At 49.4% G+C, this 20,777-nt stretch overlaps 1 protein-coding gene across 11 annotated transcripts in view; it reads right to left on the reverse strand.

Moving 5' to 3' along the window:
• Window positions 1-20,153, reverse strand: part of nek10 (NIMA-related kinase 10) — a 470,337-nt gene extending 450,184 nt beyond the window's left edge. For all 11 annotated transcript variants that reach the window (XR_015078459.1, XM_085988547.1, XM_085988546.1 and 8 more), the window contains exon 1: window positions 19,752-20,153. The gene's annotated coding sequence lies outside the window, so the exon portion shown is untranslated. The remainder of the gene's footprint in view (window positions 1-19,751) is intronic.
• Window positions 20,154-20,777: the final 624 nt, after the last annotated feature.

Consider the following 20,777-nt stretch of genomic DNA (forward strand, 5'->3'; position numbering starts at 1 on the left):
CAACAGCAAACTTAATGATGGAGTTGGAGTTGTGCGTGGCCACGCAATCGTGAGTAAACAGGGAGTACAGAAGGGGGCTGAGCACACAACCCTGGGGAGCTCCCGTGTTCAGGATTAGTGTTGAGAAGGTGTTACTGCCTATTTTCACCACCTGGGGTCTGCCCGTCAGGAAGTCCAGGATCCAGTTGCATAGGGAGGTGTTAAGTCCTAGCTCACTGAGCTTGTTGACAAGCTTGGAGGGCATAATGGTACTGAATGCTTCTTCTTCTTCTTATCGTGTCCACGGACAGTCTATACATAGCCCAGCCAGAACTGGACACTTTTTTGCGCCTTGTTGTTGGATTCGGCAAGATCTGCAACAGTGCAGGGTTCCTCGAACGATGGGCATTGCAGGAGATGTTGCATAGTCTGTGCCTCCGTTCCACATTCACAAGTTGTCGGGCTGGTTGAATATCCCCATTTGCTTCGTGACACCTTTGAGCAACCTACACCGGTCCTAAGTCTGTTAAGGCACTTCCAGATTGCCCAGTTGCAATTAGCTCCTGGGGGAAGGCTTTCATCAGGTAAAATTTCCATCGCTGGGGGTTGTTCAAGACTGGCGAGCCTGTCTTTCCACAAGGCGATGCGGGCTTCAGATGAGGTTGATTGTAATGGAACAACACTGTTCATGAAGCTCTTCCTTGACTTTAGGCGGCTGGGTGTAGGTGTATGACAATGCAGAGGGTGCCTCTCATCTGATGTTTGACGGAGTCGCTCTTTCTTGCTGGCTACCGTTGTTCTTATATCAGGGGGAGCGATACCCGCCAGGATATATAGGCTGTTGGTGTTTGTTGGTTTTAAGCAACCTGTGATAAATCGGCAGCTTGCATTCAGAACGGCATCCATCTTCTTGGCATGAGTAGACCTTTCCCATGCAGGGCAGGCATATTCGGCAGTGGAATAGCAAAGAGCAAGTGCACTGGTTCGCAATGTTATTGGGCTTGCTCCCCATCTTGTGTTAGTGAGCTTATTCAGGATGTTGTTTCGTGCACTCACTTTTGCCTGAATGCTGAATGCTGAACTATAATCAATGAACAACATTCTCACATAGGTGTTCCTCTTATCCAGGTGTGATAAGGCAGTGTGCAGTACAGTGGCGATGGCATCATCCCTAGATCTTTTTGGGCGGTAAGCAAATTGGAGTGGGTCCAGTGTGTCAGTTAGTAAGGAGTTGATGTGGATTTTGACCAGCCTCTCAAAGCACTTCATGATGACAGAAGTGAGTGCTTCTGTAGTTCATCCACGCAATCTTTAAATGTTTGCCATTTCCTATCCACCGTCACCCCTTTAAGTAATGTTCCCCAATCCATCCTAGCCAACTCGTGCCTCATACCATCGTAGTTTCCTTTATTTAAATTCAGGACCCTAGTCTCCAGAGTCAAATACTTCACTCTCCATCTTAATGAAGAATTCTATCATATTATGATCGCTCCGCCCCAAGGGGCCTTGCACAACAAGATTGCTAATTAATCCTCTCTCAATACATAATTCCCAGTCTAAGATGGCCTGATCTCTAGTTGGTTCCTCGACATATTGGTCCAGGAAACCATCCCGTATACACTCCAGGAATTCCTCCTCCACAGTATTGTTACCAATTTGGTTAGCCCAATCTATATGTAGATTAAAGTCACCCATGATAACTGCCATGCCCTTATTGCACGCATCTCTAATTTCCCGTTTAATGCCATCCCCAACCTCAGCATTACTGTTTTGGGGTCTGTATACAACTCCCGCTAACGTTTTCTGCCCCTTGGTATTTCTCAGCTCTACCCATACAGGTTCCACATCATCAGAGCTAATATCCTTCCTTACTATTGTGTTAATCTCCTCTTTAACCAGCAATGCTACCTCACCTCCTTTTCGCCTGTCTTTCCTGAATATTGAATACCCCTGGATGTTGAATTCCCAGCCTTGGTCAGCCTGGAGCCATTTCTCCGTAATCCGAATTATATCATATCCGTTTACATGTATTTGCGCAGCTAATTCATCCACCTTATTACGAATGCGCCTCGCATTAAGACACAAAGCCTTCAGGCTTGTTTTTTTTTTAACACTCTTAGACCTTTTAGAATTATTTACTGTGGCCATGTTTGATTTAAACCCTTGATTTCTCTGATTACCACATTTGCTTTTCTCCTTCCTGTCTTTTGCTTCTATCCTTGCTTCCCTTTCCTCTGTCTCCCTGCACACGTTCCCAACCCCCTGCCATTTTAGTTTAAACCCTCCCCAACAGCACTAGCAAACACTCCCCCTAGGACATCAGTCCCAGTCCTGCCCAGCTGCAAACCGTCCAGTTTGTACTGGTCCCACCTCCCCAGAACCGGTTCCAATGTCCCAGGAATTTGAATCCCTCCCCCTTGCACCATTCCTCTAGCCACGTATTCATCTGAAATATCCTTCTATTTCTACTCTGACTAGCACGTGGCACTGGTAGCAATCCTGAGATTACTACCTTTGAGGTCCTATTTTTTAATTTACCTCCTAACTCCCAATATTCAGCTTTTAGGACCTCATCCCGGTTTATACCTACATCATTGGTACCTATATGCACCACGACAACTGGCTGTTCACCCTCCCCCTCCAGAATGCTCTGCAGCCACTCAGAGACATCCTTGACCCTTGCACCAGGGAAGCAACATACCATCCTGGAGTCACGTTTGCGGCCGCAGAAACGCCCATCTATTCCCCTTACAATAGAATCCCCTATCACTATAGCTCTTCTGCTCTTTTTCCTCCAGTCCTGTACAGCAGAACCACCCACGGTGCCAGGAAGTTGGCTGCTGCTCCCTTCCCCCGATAAGCCATTTCCCTAAACAATATCCAAATTGGTATATCTGCTTGAAAAGGGGATGGCCACAGGGGACCCCTACATGACCTGCCTGTGCCTACTACTCTGCCTGGCAGTCACCCATTGCCTTCCTGCCTGTGCAGCCTTTACCTGCGGTGTGACCAACTGATTAAGCGTGCTATCCACGATGTCCTCAGCATCGCGAATGCTCCAGTATGTATCCATTCGCAGCTCCAGCGCCGCAATGCGGTCTGCCAGTAGCTGCAGCTGGATACACTTCCCGCACACATGGTCTTCAGGGGCACAGGAAGTGTCCATGATTTCCCACATAGTGCAGGAGGAGCATGCCATGGGGCCGAGCTTTGCTGTCATGACTTACCCTTCAATTAATTTAAATTAAATTAAATCAAATCAATACCACCAATTACACTACAATTAAATGATATACTCAAGGGCCCTTGGTTACTAGCACTCCCTGATACACAACAGAGACCTTAGAAACTATAACCACAAAAATTAAGACCTTCTAAACTTTATAAACTATTAACCTTAACTGTCAAACTATAGAATAGTATAAATACTCAACTGGCCGTACTCACCCAATCAGCTGCTTCCTCTTGCCCGTGTCACTTTTTGAATCGTGGCGTGGCTCTGGAATGCCACCGCCGGTCTGCGAAATTGACCGGCCTTTGAGAAAAAGCCCGTGAAAGTGAGTTTAAATACTCACTACTCTCCTGCTGCTCCCGACACCTGCCTCTTCCTACAGGGTGAAAAGTTAGGAGAAATAAAGGCGAAGCAAGGGAGCTCCTCCTTCCACTTCTCACCCAACTCCGACTCACCCAACTCGCAGCACTCTGTTGAAACCACACTCAGTGCAAAATCGCACTTCGAAGCCTGTTTTATAGGCCCTGAAACAAGGGAGACTTCCTGAGCCCAGCTACAGGAAAACCAGCTTTTTAACATCTTTCCTAAACTGTTGTGCCTAGAATTGTACACAATACTCCTGCTGAGGCCTAACCAGTGATTTGTAAAGGCTTAGCATTACTTTCTTGTTTTTGTATTCAATGCCCTTATTTACAAAGCCAAGTGTTAAGTCTGTGTGTCCCAGTTATGCTTATTATAAATCACTGGACACAGACCACAAGAATAACTTTAACAGGTCTTTACTATTCGGAGGTCAGGGCTGAACTGCCCAGCAAATCCCTACACAACACTTATATACCGGTGTGGTCACCACCGGTATTACAGTATACAGCAGCCAAGAGAAAGTAGTACATCTCTTAAGGTAGTTCTCTTAAGGTGGAACAGGTTACATACACCACAATCCTCCCTTTTTAGCTTAACAGTTATATCCCCATTTAACATAACATAATAACATATATACAACTTCATGCAAAACAGTTCAAAGATTCAGTCTCTGAGGAGGCCTCCTGATTCGAGTTGGATAACGCCTTTCAGGGGTCTCTGATTCTCGTTGCTGGGGTGACTCATCTAGTTGGTCTCTTATGGATTGGACATCATCATCAGGTACATTCACTTCTGAGGTAGATGCTTCAGGTTCACCAACTTCTTCCACGGTTGTCTCTGCCATAACCATGGGTTCGACCCTTGTTCTCGATTCTACCAGTTGGTCAGCATGACGCCGTATTACATTTTCACCAATATCTACCGTGTACATCAGGGGTCCTTGTCTGGCCCGAATTGTTCCAGATTGCCATTTCTCATTCTTATAGTCCCGGGCTAACACTGGTTGTCCGATTTCGAAACTCCGAGTGGTCTTGTTATTTATATGCTGGAACTGCAACTTCCCTCCGCACATTTGGTTTTAACAAGTCCAACCTGGACCGCAACCTCCTGTTATAGAACATCATGGCAGGACTTTGGTTTGTCACTGCATGAGTGGCATTTCGATATGCCAGTAGGAATTTGTCCACCTTGTGTTGTAGTGGAATCTGATCTTCGCTCATGGCCTTTATTGCTTTTTTGAACGTTTGTACAAATCTCTCGGCCAACCCATTTGTAGCCGGATGATATGGGGCAGAGGTATAATGTTTCACCCCATTCTTCTTCATGAATTTCTGGAATTCTTCTGACACGAACTGCGGTCCGTTGTCTGAACATATTTGTTCTGGCAATCCATTTCTTGCAAATATCGTTCTTAGCACCGCGATCGTCTTTTCCGAGGTAGTGGTAGTCATCTTAATCACTTCTGGCCATTTGGAATGTGCGTCCACCGCAATTAAAAACATGGAGTCCATGAATGGACCAGCAAAGTCAATATGTACACGTTGCCATGGGGTTGAAGGCCATTCCCATGGATGCAGCGGTGCAATCGGAAGTGCATTTTGAACTTTTTGGCACCCTGAGCAGCTTTTCGTCAGCTCCTCTATCTGTTGGTCGATACCCGGCCACCACACATAAGCCCTAGCAAGGCTTTTCATCTTGACTCCCCCCAGATGACCTTCATGCAGTTCCTTTAGAACTCTCTCTCTTAACTTAGGAGGAATAATCACCCTTGTTCCATACATCAATGTTCCTTGACAGACGGACAGCTGTTCTCGTCTTGCTGAGAATGCCGGTAACAGTGGATCACCATGTGCTGGCCATCCCTTCACTGTCACTTCGTAGACCCTGGACAGTGTCGGGTCGTTCCTGGTTTCTCTTTCAATACTTGCATTGGTGACTGGTAAACATTCGATGATGGTCGAGTGAAATAACTCAACAGGGTCAACCGTCGGTGCCTCCTCCTCTGTAGGTAGTGGCAGGCGCGACAGCCCATCAGCATTACCATGCTGCTTTGTACCTTTGAATTCGATCTGATATTGATGTGCCCCTAGGAAAAGGGACCATCTCTGGAGTCTCTGTGCTGTCATCACCGAAACACCCTTCTTAGGGTTAAAAATGGATACCAACGGCTGGTGGTCTGTCAGAAGCGTAAACTTTTGGCCCTGCAGGTAATGATTAAACTTCTTTACTCCCCACACAAGGCTGAGAGCCTCCCTATCTATCTGAGCATAGTTGCGCTCAGCGGAGGTCAATGATCTGGATGCGAACGCAACTGGCCTCTCCAGGCCATTTGGCAACTTGTGTGAGAGTACTGCCCCAATACCATATGGAGAAGCATCACAAGCCAAACGAATAGGCAGCGTTGGGTTGAAGTGAGCCAACACTTCCTCTGAGGTGATCAATGCCTTGCTTTTGCGAAAGGCCCTCTTACAGTCCTCGCTCCACTTCCATGGTACTCCCTTCTGCAAAAGAGCGTTCAGCGGGTGCAGCACCGTGGATAAATTTGGCAGAAACTTATGGTAATAGTTAGTCAACCCTAGGAACGACCTCAACTGGGATACATTATCCGGAGCGGGAGCCTTCACAACAGCTTCGATCTTGTCAGGAGACTTATGAAGCCCCTCCTGGTCAATGACATGACCACAGTACGAGATCCGCTTCTGAAAGAACTCACATTTCTGGCAATTAACTCGAAGTCCATATTCTTTCAATCTGGTGAGCACCAGTTCCAAATTTGCAAGGTGTTCCTCGTCATCATCTCCTGTAATCAGAATATCGTCCAGGTAACATTGTGTGCCTGGAATTCCCTGTAATACCTGCTCCATGGCCCTCTGCCAAATTGCTGGAGCCGATGCCACTCCAAAAACCAGTCTATTATACCGGTACAAGCCTCTATGCGTGTTGATCGTGAGATACTGGCGTGACTCTTCCTCAACTTCCATCTGTAAGTATGCCTGCGCCAGGTCTATCTTGGTGAAGTGTTTCCCGCCAGACAACGAAGCGAAGATATCCTCAATCCGTGGAAGCGGATACTGCACTGTGTGAAGCACCGGATTAACAGTGATCTTGAAATCTCCACAGATGCGAACCTTCCCCGGTTCCCCCGGCTTGTTGCTCGATGAACGCTTCATGACGGGGACAATGGGCATGGCCCACTCACTCCAGTCTACCTTAGACAGTACTCCTGAACGTTCTAGCCCTTCCAGCTCAGCTTCCACAGCAGGTCGTTTCGCATAAGGTACCAGTCTGGCTTTGAAAAATTTCGGGTTTGCATGTTCTTCAACCTTGATGTTTGCCGTAATTCCTCTCCGTGTTCCCAGTCCCTGTTGGAACACCTCTTTAGCATCGTCCAATATTCTGGACAATCGTTTAGGTTTGACATCTTTTTTACCGGAATCTACCGTTAGTGCTTTTAAGGAATGCCAGTCCATATTTATTTTCCTAATCCACTCCCGTCCCAGTAGTGGTGGACCTCCCTCAGGTAGCACATATAAGTCCATTCCTCGGCTTTCTTTGCCCTTGTGGACCACCTTTACCTTTATCTTTCCGATGGGGTATACTCTTTGCCCCGTGTATGTTTTCAATACAATCTCCGTATCCCGTAGGGGAATATGTGGGAATAACCTTTTGTAATCTTGCTTATTCATGACCGTCAATGCCGATCCAGTGTCCAATTCCATCTTCACTTGGACTCCTGCTATCTGAAGTGTGACCCAGATTGTTTGGAGGTCTGCTTCATTACCAACATTGTGTACTCTTAGACTACCCAGTTCATTACTGCTGGAGTCTGAATTTGACTTCTGTTCGTTCGAACTGTTCTCTGTCACCTTGTGTACCTTTCTGTACTTTTCCTGTGGTGACTTTGTGTTGCTGGTCTTCTTTCCTGACCGGCATACTTTAGCTATGTGACCAAGCCTGCCCTGCCACATTTTCTGCATTCCTGATTTTTGAACCAGCACTGGTTCTGATCGTGCGTTGTCTTTCCACAACGATAACATTTTACTGTACCCAAGACCATTTGATTGGTGCTGAGTTCCGGTGACCATAGCTGCATTTCCGCAATGCCTCTCGCTGCGGCTTCGTGCGATGCTGCAATAGTGACAGCTTTATCAAGCGCAAGATCATTCTCCTCAAGCAGTCGCTTTTGTGTTCCTTCTTTTAACAATCCACACACAAATTTATCTCTCAGCGCATCTGCTAGTCCTGTTCCAAACTGACAGTACTTTGATAGCTTATGCAGTTCAATTAAAAATTCAGCGTTGCTTTCGTCTTTCAGCTGCGTTCTTCTGTAAAATTTAAATCGTTCCGCTATCATCAGCGGCGTGGGGTTTAAATGATTTTTCAGGACAGTAACAATATTTGCGAAAGTCTGATCCGCCGGTTTATCTGGTGACAGAAGGTGCTTCAATAGCCCGTATGTCTTCGCACCCATTGAGCTTAATAAGGTTAGTGCTTTCTCATCATCTGGTACCTTATTTGCTTTACAATAAACTTCCATGCATTCTACATACGTGGTCCAATCTTCGATATCGCTATCAAAGGTATTAATGTTCCCATGTTTAGGCATCCTTGCAAGTTTTTAAATTTTTCTTTTTCTCAAAATGGCGGGTTCCCGCGCTTGTCTTCTTCCCCCGCCTACTAAAATGGCGGCTTCCCGCGCTTGGCGGTCTTTTCCGCACTCGTCTTCTTCCCCCGCCGACTACAATGGCAGATTCCCGCATTTGCCTTCTTCCCCCGCTAGCTGCAATGGCGATTGCCGTGCTGCTGCCGTTCTCGCCTCCCCAGCGGTTCTCAATTCCCCGACGCTGCTTTTACTCCCCCCCGCGGTTCCCGTGGGCATTCACGCTTCCCCTGCTGTTGCGCCTCAGTCCCGCATGCAGCCCGGTCCTTTACACCGGCTACGTTTGAGTTCTCTGCGGCTCTCGTGCCTTAAGCTGCCCCAGTCGTTGCGCCTCTCAGCCTCGATTGCAGCCCGGCCCTTTTCACCGGCCGTGGTCGAGTTCTCCGCCCTTTTTCCTCCGTTTTCCCTCCCCCACTCCACAGTCAACGCGGCCGACTTTCTGCTCGTGTCGCTGATCGGCTTACCCACCACCGTGGTAGAAGGGATGATCACTGCCTGTCGCTGATGGAGGGCTTCGTGGTCAGAATTTTTCTTTTTAACCCGGGTTCTCGATGCCTCCCGTGCGATGGTGCTCAGCAGGATGATGAGGGCGGATGCCTCTTCTCGACGCCCGTTCTGAGGACGAAGCTGCCTTGGATGTAAAACTGCCGCAGGGTAAGATCGGACTCGTCGCCACTGTTAAGTCTGTGTGTCCCAGTTATGCTTATTATAAATCACTGGACACAGACCACAAGAATAACTTTAACAGGTCTTTACTATTCGGAGGTCAGGGCTGAACTGCCCAGCAAATCCCTACACAACACTTATATACCGGTGTGGTCACCACCGGTATTACAGTATACAGCAGCCAAGAGAAAGTAGCCATGGTGTGGAGATGCCGGAGTTGGACTGGGGTGGACAAATGTAAGAAGTCACACAACACCAGGTTATAGTCCAACAGCTTTATTTGAAATCACAAGCTTTCGGAGCGCTGCTCCTTCTTCAGGTGAAGTGGAGAAATGCATAAAGACACAGCTTATATAGTCAGAGAATCATGTCAGATGTTTACAGGTAACCTTTCCAACTGCCATTTATCACACCTCGGCAGAGAGATAATCACAGCAGTCAAAGGTGTGAATGGTGTCCAAACAGGTCAGTCAGGGAAACATTACATCAAAGAACAATGAGGTGGGGTCACAAGGGGTCAAATATTGCAGATGCTGGGGTCTGTATGAAAAACAAAAAAAGACAAAAAACATTTTTTTTGGCTGGAAATCACAGCAGGTCCGGCCGCATCTGTGTAGAGAGAACAAGCCAATGTCGACTCGAGTCTGGATGACCCTGCATCAGGTGGGGTTACATGTAGCGTGACATGAACCCAAGATCTCGGTTGAGGCCGTCCTCATGAGTGCGGAACTTGGCTATCAGTTTCTGCTCGACGATTTTGCATTGTCGTGTGTCTCGAAGGCCACCTTGGAGAATGCTTACCCGAAGATTGGAGGCTGAATGTCCTTGACTGCTGAAGTGTTCCCCGACTGGGAGGGAACACTCCTGCCTGGTGATTGTTGCGCGGTGTCCGTTCATTCGTTGTCGCAGTGTCTGCATGGTCTCGCCGATGTACCATGCTCCGGGGCATCCTTTCCTGCAACGTATGAGGTAGACAACGTTGGCGGAGTCACATGAGTCACCATGTACCTGGTGGGTGGTGTCCTCACGTGTGATGATAGTATCTGTGTTGATGATCTGGCATGTCTTGCAGGAAGCTTGAGAAACTTGGCATCACCAGCAGCAGCAACCAAGCCTCCCCCGGTACCACGGTTGAAACCACAGGGAAATCCATCGTCAACCTGTCCGACCACACCCTTCAACCAGACGAAATTGAAGTTCTCAGCCGAGGGCTCAATTTCTGCCCCACCACCAAAATGGACCCCATCGGTCTCGCGGCAGACACAGAGGAATTCATCAGGAGAATGAGGCTCCGGGAATTCTTCCACAAATCCCAAGATGTCAGCAGCGAACCCAATGAGACAATCAATGATCCGGAACAGCAGACAGAGGGATCCGCAGTGCAGCAACCGAAGAAGAAAGAGTCAAATTGGACCCCTCCGGAGGGTCGCTGCCCTAAGCTTGACATGTATGCTCAAGCTGTCAGGAGATGCATCAACGCCAGAATCATCAGCCGCACTCACAAGACAGTCCAGAATGTCACCCGAGCACAACGCAACGCCATCCACACTCTCAAGACCAACCGCAACATCGTCATCAAACCAGCAGACAAAGGTGGTGCCATCGTCATACAGAACAGAACGGACTATTGCAAAGAAGTATACCGACAACTGGACAACCAGGAACACTACAGACAGTTACCCGCAGATCCGACCAAAGAACACAGCCGCCAACTCAACAGACTGATCAAAACCTTCGATCCAGACCTTCAAAGCATCCTACATGCTCTCATCCCACGTACTCCCCGCGTGGGAGACTTCTACTGCCTCCCAAAGATACACAAAGCCAACACACCTGGACGTCCTATCGCATCAGGCAGCGGAACCCTGTGTGAGAACCTCTCTGGATATGTCGAGGGCATCCTGAAACCCATCGTACAGGGAACCCCCAGCTTCTGTCGCGACACTACAGACTTCTTACAGAAGCTCAGCACCCACGGGCCAGTTGAACCAGGAACACTCCTCGCCACGATGGACGTCTCGGCACTCTACACCAGTATCCCCCACGATGACGGCATCGCTGCAACAGCCTCAGTACTCAACACCAACAACAGCCAATCTCCAGACGCCATCCTACAACTCATCCGCTTCATCCTTGACCACAATGTCTTCACCTTCGACAACCAGTTCTTTACCCAAACACACGGAACAGCCATGGGGACCAAATTCGCACCCCAATACGCAAATATCTTCATGCACAAGTTCGAGCAAGACTTCTTCGCTGCACAGGATCTCCAACCAACGCTATACACCAGATACATCGACGACATTTTCTACCTATGGACCCACGGCGAAGAATCACTGAAAAGACTACACGATAACATCAACAAGTTCCATCCCACCATCAAACTCACCATGGACTACTCCTCAGAATCAGTCTCATTCCTGGACACACGAATCTCCATCAAAGACGGACACCTCAGCACTTCACTCTACCGCAAGCCCACGGACAACCTCACGATGCTTCACTTCTCCAGCTTCCACCCTAACCACGTTAAAGAAGCCATCCCCTATGGACAAGCCCTGCGAATACACAGGATCTGCTCAGACGAGGAGGAACGCGATGGACACCTACAGACACTGAAAGACGCCCTTGTAAGAACGGGATGTGACGCTCGACTCGTCGATTGACAGTTCCGACGGGCCACAGCGAAAAATCGCTTAGACCTCCTCAGAAGACAAACACGGGACACAACCAACAGAGTACCCTTCATCGTCCAGTACTTCCCCGGAGCGGAGAAACTACGCCATGTTCTTCGCAGCCTTCAACATGTCATCGATGACGACGAACACCTCGCTAAGGCCATCCCCACGCCTCCACTACTCGCTTTCAAACAGCCGCCTAACCTCAAACAGACCATCGTTCGCAGCAAATTACCCAGCTTTCAGGAGAACAGCGACCACGACACCACACAACCCTGCCACAGCAACCTCTGCAAGACATGCCAGATCATCAACACAGATACCATCATCACACGTGAGGACACCACCCACCAGGTACATGGTACATACTCATGTGACTCAGCCAACGTTGTCTACCTCATACGTTGCAGGAAAGGATGCCCCGGAGCATGGTACATCGGCGAGACCATGCAGACACTGCGACAACGGATGAACGGACACCGCGCAACAATCACCAGGCAGGAGTGTTCCCTCCCAGTCGGGGAACACTTCAGCAGTCAAGGACATTCAGCCTCCGATCTTCGGGTAAGCATTCTCCAAGGTGGCCTTCGAGACACACGACAACGCAAAATCGTCGATCAGAAACTGATAGCCAAGTTCCACACTCATGAGGACGGCCTCAACCGAGATCTTGGGTTCATGTCACGCTACATGTAACCCCACCTGATGCAGGGTCATCCAGACTCGAGTCGACATTGGCTTGTTCTCTCTACACAGATGCGGCCGGACCTGCTGTGATTTCCAGCCAAAAAAAATGTTTTTTGTCTGTTTTTTTGTTTTTCATACAGACCCCAGCATCTGCAATATTTGACCCCTTGTGACCCCACCTCATTGTTCTTTGATGTAATGTTTCCCTGACTGACCTGTTTGGACACCATTCACACCTTTGACTGCTGTGATTATCTCTCTGCCGAGGTGTGATAAATGGCAGTTGGAAAGGTTACCTGTAAACATCTGACATGATTCTCTGACTATATAAGCTGTGTCTTTATGCATTTCTCCACTTCACCTGAAGAAGGAGCAGCGCTCCGAAAGCTTGTGATTTCAAATAAAGCTGTTGGACTATAACCTGGTGTTGTGTGACTTCTTACAAGAGAAAGTAGTACATCTCTTAAGGTAGTTCTCTTAAGGTGGAACAGGTTACATACACCACACCAAGTATCCCATATGCTTTTTAAACTGCCTGATCAACTTTCCCTGCCACCTTCAAAGATTTGTGATTTGGCGCCCCCAGGTCCCTCTGCTCTTGCACCCCCTCAAAATAGTACCATTTAGATGAAGTTCCTCGCAAAGTACATCATTTTACACCTATCCACATTAAATTGCATCCGCCATGTGTTTGCCCATTTCACCAGTCTGCCTATGTCACAGAATCACAGAGTGCAGATAGAGGCCATTTCGGCCCATCGAGCCTGCACCGACACATATCCCACCCGATCCCCGTAACCCCTACACCAACACATATCCCACCCTATCCCCGTAACCCCACGTATTTAATCCCCCTAACACTAAGGGTCAATTTATCATAGCCAATCAACCTAACCCGCACATCTTTGGACTGTGGGAGGAAACCGGAGCACCCGGAGAAAACCCACGCAAACACGGGGAGAATGTGCAAACTCCACACAGACAGTCACCCCAGGCCGGATTCGAACCCGGGTCTCTGGCGCTGTGAGGCAACAGTGCTAACCACTATGCCACCGTGATGTCCTCCTGAAGTCTGCTACTATCCTGTTTACCAATGTTGCATCATCCGTAAACTTTGAAATTGTGCTGCCAATACCCAAGTCCAGGTCATTTATATATAACAAGAAAAGCAATGGTCCTAATACTGACCCCTGGGGGACCCCAGTTCATACTTCCATCCATCAGAAAAACCTCTGTTCACCGCTACTCTCTACCCCCATCCCATAGCCAATTAGGTACCCAAGTTATCACCATCCCTTTAATACCATCTGCTTCTATTTTCCCAATAACGCTGTTATGCGGTACTTTACCAAATATGTTTTGAAAGCCCATATATACATCTATTGCACTACCTTCACCAACCCTCTCTGTTACTTCATCAAAGAACTCAATCAGGTTAGTCAGACACGATTTGTCTTTAACAAATCCATGTTGGCTGTCCATTATTAACGCATGCTTCTCCAAGTGAGAATTAATTTTGTCCTTGACAATGGTCTCTAATAGTTTTCCCACCACCAATGTTAGACTGGTCTGTAGTTACCAGGTTTTTCCCTCTCCCCTTTTTTGAACAGGGGTGTAACATTTGCAATCCTACAGTCCTCTGGCACCACTCCCATATCCAAGGAGGATTGGAAGATTGTGGTCAGAGCTTCTTCAATCTCCACCCTAGCTTCCCTGAGCAACCTAGGATGCATCCCATCTGGACCGGGTGACTTGTTAACTTTGAGTAATGTCAACCTATTTAGTACCTCCTTTCTATCTATTTTTATCCTATTCAATATCTCTACGCCCGCCCCACCCCACACACTGCAACATCCTCTTCTTCTGTGAAGACAGATGCAAAGTACTCGTTCAGTACCTCAGTCATGCCTTCGGCCTCCATACGAAGATTTCCTCTTTTGTCTGTAATCGGCCCCACCATTCCTTTAACTGTCCTTTTACATGTTGATACAAGATTTTTGGATTCCCTTTTATGTTACCTTCTAGTCTTTTGTCATACTCTCACTTTGCCCTTACATCCTTGTGATGAAATATTCCATTCATCACTGCCTGTGACTGGGGTCGGTTTCAGTTTCATTTCCCTTCCCCCCAGTTCCGTTTCCTCACCATTGTATTGTATATTGGAATGTGTTGTGTGTAGGGCTCCGCCCATACCTGGCCCCTATGTAAGCAAGCTCAGTCTGCCCTCATATCCCGGACTGCAGCCCTCCGGATGGAAGATACCTCTCTCCACTACGTGTTACCTTCTAAGTTAATAAAAGCCTTGTTTTGTTTCGCTAACATCGAGTCTCGGAATTATTGATGCACATCAATTTTATTAACTTATTTTTCAACACAATGGATCAACTCCTGAAACCCGAACGTTTGGATTTGGATCAGCAAGCTCCGGACGCATCAGCACGCTTCGGACACTGGTTTATGTGTATGGAATTCTTCCTGGACAATTCCGCAGCCGTCAAAGACGCTACGGACGCTGCGAGTATGAAACTCGGAATTCTGCGGAATTGGGTAAGCCACCGGGTTTACCCCCTCATCCAAGACGCCGACACGTACCTGGCCGCCTGCGACATCTTAAAGGCGCATTACCAGCAGCCTACGAATGAGGTGTATGCTAGGCATCTGCTCGCTACTCGCGCACAGCGACCTGGGGAATCGGTGGAGGAGTTCCTAGACACCCTGAAAATGCTTGGCAAAGACTGCAAGTGCCGAGATGTAAAAGCCGCAGTGTACACTGACGAGCTTGTTCGCGATGCCTTTATCACAGGCCTCAGCTCCACTTACATCCGGCAAAGACTGCTGGAAAAAATGGGATTGGACCTGAAACAGGCTGCGGACACCGCGCGATCCCTGGATGTGGCCCAGAGAAACTCGGACGCCTACTCTTCAGCCCGCGCCGTCCACACCGCCACGTGTGCACCAAGAGCGCCGCCATCTTGGAAGGCATCTTCCCTGCCCGGCAGCCCGACACCGTCGGGGCCCCGCTCTCCCCCCAGAAGCCCTACGACAGCCGCGACGCGTCGGGGACCCAACTGCTACTTCTGCGGGCAGCCAAAGCACACCAGAAACCTGTGCCCGGCGAAAGGCACCACCTGCTTTAAGTGCGGTAAGAAGGGGCACTTCGGGAAGGTGTGCAGAGGGAACCCCGCCGGAAAACCAACCGCCGGAAAACCCGCCACCACCGCGTGCGCGCCGTGGGAGCGGCCATCTTGGACGCCATCTTGCCCGACCTCGTGGGGTCCGCCATCTTATGAGCAGACAGCGTGGACACCATCTTGTATCGATCAGGGCCCTACAGTGGCATCGGTCACAGTGGACCAGACCAGGCCGCACCCGCTATCCAAATCAATGGTGGACATCGAGGTAAATGGGTGCAGGGTTAAATGTTTAATTGACAGTGGAAGCACGGAGAGTTTTATCCACCCTGAACTGGCACAACAACTCTCCCTAAAGGTGGTCCCTACTCAGGGTACCATCTCTATGGCTGATAAAACCCAGACATCGACCATTCTGGGTTACTGCACGGTACAATTGTCCATTAACGGAACTGTATATGATAATTTTAAAGTACTAATCATGAAGAATCTATGTGCGAGCGTGATCTTGGGCCTGGATTTCCAGTGCAACCACCAAAGCATCACGCTCAAGTACGGTGGGTCCCAGCCGCCCCTCACAGTGTGCGGTCTGGCTACCCTGAAGGTAAAGCCGCCTTCGCTATTTGCGAACCTTACCCCTAACTGCCGGCCAATAGCGACCAAAAGCAGGAGGTACAGCTGGGAGGACAGGCGGTTTATCGCGACCGAGGTAGACAGGCTCCTGAAAGAGCGCATTATTGAACGCAGCAACAGCCCGTGGCGCGCCCAAGTGGTAGTGGTAAGGGGTAGCGAGAAGAAACGGATGGTGATCGACTATAGCCAAACGATCAACAGGTACACCCAACTAGACGCCTACCCGCTACCCCGCATATCAGAAATGGTGAACCAAATCGCCCAATACCGGGTGTTCTCCACCATCGACCTTAAGTCAGCGTACCACCAGCTCCCTATCAGACCAGAGGACCGCCCGTACACCGCCTTTGAGGCGAACGGACGCCTCTACCAATTCCTCAGAGTCCCCTTTGGGGTGACGAATGGGGTCTCGGTCTTCCAGAGGGAGATGGACCGCATGGTCGATGACCACCACTTGCAGGCAACCTTCCCCTACCTCGACAACGTCACCATCTGCGGTCACAACCAGCAGGATCACGACTCGAACCTCGAGAGGTTCCTGGAAACCGCACAAAAACTCAACCTCACCTACAACGAGGACAAGTGCATTTTCAACACCACGCGCCTCTGCATACTAGGCAGCGTGGTGGAGAATGGGGAAATCGGACCAGACCCCGACCGATTGCGCCCCCTACGGGAGCTGCCCCTGCCCAACACTCCCAAAGCCCTGAAAAGGTGCCTGGGGTTATTTTCCTATTATTCCCAATGGGTCCCCAACTACTCCGACAAAGCCCGCCCCCTCTTGAAAGCATCCTCTTTTCCGCTCTCTGCTGAGGCCCACGCCGCCTTCAAAAGCATTAAGCAGGATATTGAGCGGGCCACGCTACAGGCAGTGGACGAGAACACTCCATTTCAAGTGGAAAGTGATGCATCTGACTTCGCCTTGGCGGCCACCCTCAACCAGGCGGGGCGGCCCGTAGCTTTCTTCTCGAGGACCCTCCAAGGGCCCGAGATCAGACACTCCTCCGTGGAAAAGGAGGCCCAAGCCATCGTGGAGGCAGTGCGCCACTGGCGCCACTACCTAGCCGGCAAACGCTTCACCCTACTTACCGACCAGCGGTCGGTAGCGTTTATGTTCAATAATAAACAGAGGGGGAAGATTAAAAATGATAAGATTCTTAGGTGGCGGATCGAGCTCTCCACCTTCGAGTATGACATCATTTACCGGCTAGGGGCCCTTAACGAATCCCCTGACGCCCTCACGAGGGATGTGTGCCAGCGCCACCGGGGATCGGCTACAGACCCTCCACAACGACCTCTGCCACCCAGGGGTCACGCGGCTGTTCCACTTCATAAAGTCCCGTAACTTACCCTACTCGATTGAGGAAGTTCGGTCTCTGACCAGGAACTGCCGCACTTGCGCTGAGTGCAAGCCTCGGTTCTACCGCCCAGATAGAGCCCACTTAATCAAAGCCACACGGCCCTTTGAGCGGCTCAGCTTAGATTTCAAGGGCCCCCTCCCGTCTGTCGACCGCAATGTTTACTTCCTGAACATTGTGGACGAATACTCCCGGTTCCCATTCGCCTTCCCCTGCCCAGACATGACCAGCGCCACGGTCATTAAATGCCTCAACAGCCTGTTCTGCCTGTTCGGTATGCCGAGCTACATCCATACGGATAGGGGGGCGTCCTTCATGAGTGAAGAGCTACGCCAGTACATGCTGTCCAGGGGGATCGCCACGAGCCGTACCACCAGCTACAACCCCCGGGGTAACGGCCAAGTGGAGCGAGAGAACGGGACAGTATGGAAAGCAGTCACTCTAGCTCTAAGGACCAAGGGCCTCCCTATCTCCCGCTGGCAGGAAGTCCTCTCGGATGTGCTCCATTCGATACGGTCGCTATTGTGTACTGCCACTAATGCCACGCCTCATGAACGAATGTTTGTCTTTCCCCGGAAATCCACCTCAGGCGTATCCATGCCGTCATGGCTCTCCACCCCAGGTCCGGTATTCGTGCGAAGGCATGTGAGGGGCCACAAGACGGGCCCTCTCGTGGAGCCAGTGTACCTACTCCACGCCAACCCCCAATACGCATATGTCCGGCACGCCGACGGAAGGGAGGACACCGTGTCCATAAAAGACGTCGCCCCAGCCGGTAACGACAACAACCACGGCGATAGCAGCGACAACGATCGCAGTGACTCTTACCCACCCACTACTCTTTCATCACCCCCGGAAGAACATCGACCAACGGCACCCCCACCAACTACCCCTTCAACAACCCTGGCGGCACCCCCGGCAGAGACCCAAGAGGCTACCGGGGACACCCAGCCGACACCCGCGGCACCGCAACAGCCACGTCGGTCGCAGAGGACTATCAAACCCCCGAACAGACTAAATCTATAGAAGGGGTGAATGTGATGAAATATTCCATTCATCACTGCCTGTGACTGTGGTCGGTTTCAGTTTCATTTCCCTTCCCCCAGTTCCGTTTCCTCACCATTGTATTGTATATTGGAATGTGTTGTGTGTAGGGCTCCGCCCATACCTGGCCCCTATGTAAGCAAGCTCAGTCTGGCCTCATATCCAGTACTGCAGCCCTCCGGATGGAAGATACCTCTCTCCACTACGTGTTACCTTCTAAGTTAATAAAAGCCTTGTTTTGTTTCGCTAACATCGAGTCTCGGAATTATTGAGGCACATCAATCCTTTTATAATTTCTCCCTGTGCATGCTGTATTCTGTACCTGACATTTGTCATAAAGCTCCTTTTTCTGTTTTATTTTGACCTCTATTTCCTTTGTGATCCAGGGAGCTCCAGCTTTGGATACCCCATCTTTCCTCCTTATGGGAATATGCTTGGTTTGTGCCCGTGAAGGCGTGCCATTGCTCAGTTACTGTTTTCCTGGCCAATCTTTGTTTCCAGTCCACTTGTGCTAGATCCCTTCTCAAATATGGAGTTAGATCACATATCAGCCATGATCTCATTGAATGGTAGTACAGGCTCAAGGGGCTAAATGGCCTACTCCTGTTCCTATCACTGAAATTGGCACTCTTCCAGTTGGGTTTATTACACTTTTGATTTTTTTTTGTCCCTTTAAACCTACTTTAACTGTTTTAAACCTACATTAAATTAAAACCACTATATAAATGCAACGTGATCTTGATGGTATGACAAATTGTAAGGAAGATTGTGCAATTAGGATTGACAGATCAAACTCCATTTCTAATTGTATGTTTTCTTATTATGCCTTTATATCTCAAATTCCTTTTTCCACTACTGCAACCCAGCCTCCCAATACCCTATCAGCCTTTCTCACTTAGCCACCCAAAGCTTTTCTTAGTAGGAGCAGAAGGGGGGGGGGGGGGGGGGGGAAACAGTGGTCATGAGCGGGAAAGAGGATGAACCAAATTCACTCTCAAAGTTGAGGGGAACTAACTACACCTTGTGTGGGCGGGGTTGGGGATGGTGACACTGCGAAACTTGGTTGGAAGGATCCAGATCCTCTCCTTGGGACAGAGCTGGGAGGAAATTAAACTATTTATAGGCGTGATGGGAAAGGAAATGTTCAGGAGAAAAGAGGCCCACCCAGCCTGTTCAGTCTTTCCTGGTAGTTAGAACCTCTCAGTTCTGGTACCAGTCTTGTAAATTTCTCGGGTCGGTAGGAGGCACTTTGTGGTACTGAGGGGAGAGTCTCCTCTGGTTGGAATCCCCGTCACTGGCGGCACCTCTCTTACTTACCGGATTCTCATTTTCTCCGCAGTTCACACCGGGCATCGTCTCTCTCCCTCCCTCCCTCTGCCCCACTCCTTTACAATCCGAGTCGACTCCGTTTATTTTTCACCTTTCCTTAGACACCAGCAGCACCGCCTCGCCCGCCAATCACAGCGCCGCGTACTCCGACAGCGAGCTTCCCTAATCCAATCAACACCACCGGCACTGCGAGGTTGCCAGCTCCATGGTGAGCGCTGATGCCGCCGGTGTGGTTGTCATAGCAGCGAGGCTGAACCGTAACAACGATCTTCAAAAAGTCACTGCGTCACCGCCCGTCGCCATCGGTCTCGGCTGCACTTCTCTTAGAAACTAATCCCGCCCAGACCAACAAAGGAGCGCCGCCTAATCCTAAAACTCCCAATCCGAACTCCGATCTCCAATCCCAACCAAGTCCGAATCCTAAAGCGTGCGGTGCCAATACGATGTGGGTCGGACACAATGGCCCAGTAATTCCGTTCCAAACGCGTGAGTATGGTCGGGGTACTCACGCGTCTGGCCGGAGGAAATGCCGGTTTTCAGCATGCACAGCGCATGCGGAGAAAACCGGCATTTCCAGTCCTCTGAACGAAGGGGTTCAGAGGCACAGCGCGTGCGACTGCACAGGCAGCGCTTGCGCAGTGAACTTCGTCGATTTCATTCATGGATTCAGTGAGGTTAAGTCCTTACAAGTTACACTTGAAAAAAGCATGTGTAAAGTTGCTCCAGAGGCTGCGGAGGAAGATATATTTTATCGTTGGAGCTTCTGAAAGGCAATATTTTTGTTTGGGAAAGGGAGGAAAGTTATTTTAAGAAATGCCGAGGTAAGTTTTAAAGTTTAATTTTTTTTTTTAAAACGGGTTTTCAGTACTGTAGGTAGAAGGAGCAATTGTGGCTGTGTGAATTGAATGTGAAAATGAGTGTTCTAAAATGAGTAATGTAACATTTCCAACACTTTTAAGAAAGAAACTTTTCATCAGTAATAAGTAATTATGTATGTATGTCCGCATATATTCC

Source organism: Somniosus microcephalus, chromosome 5 (genome assembly GCF_052327205.1).
Source record: "Somniosus microcephalus isolate GS21.2 chromosome 5, FLI_Smic_1.0, whole genome shotgun sequence".
Taxonomy (NCBI): Eukaryota; Metazoa; Chordata; class Chondrichthyes; order Squaliformes; family Somniosidae; genus Somniosus; species Somniosus microcephalus.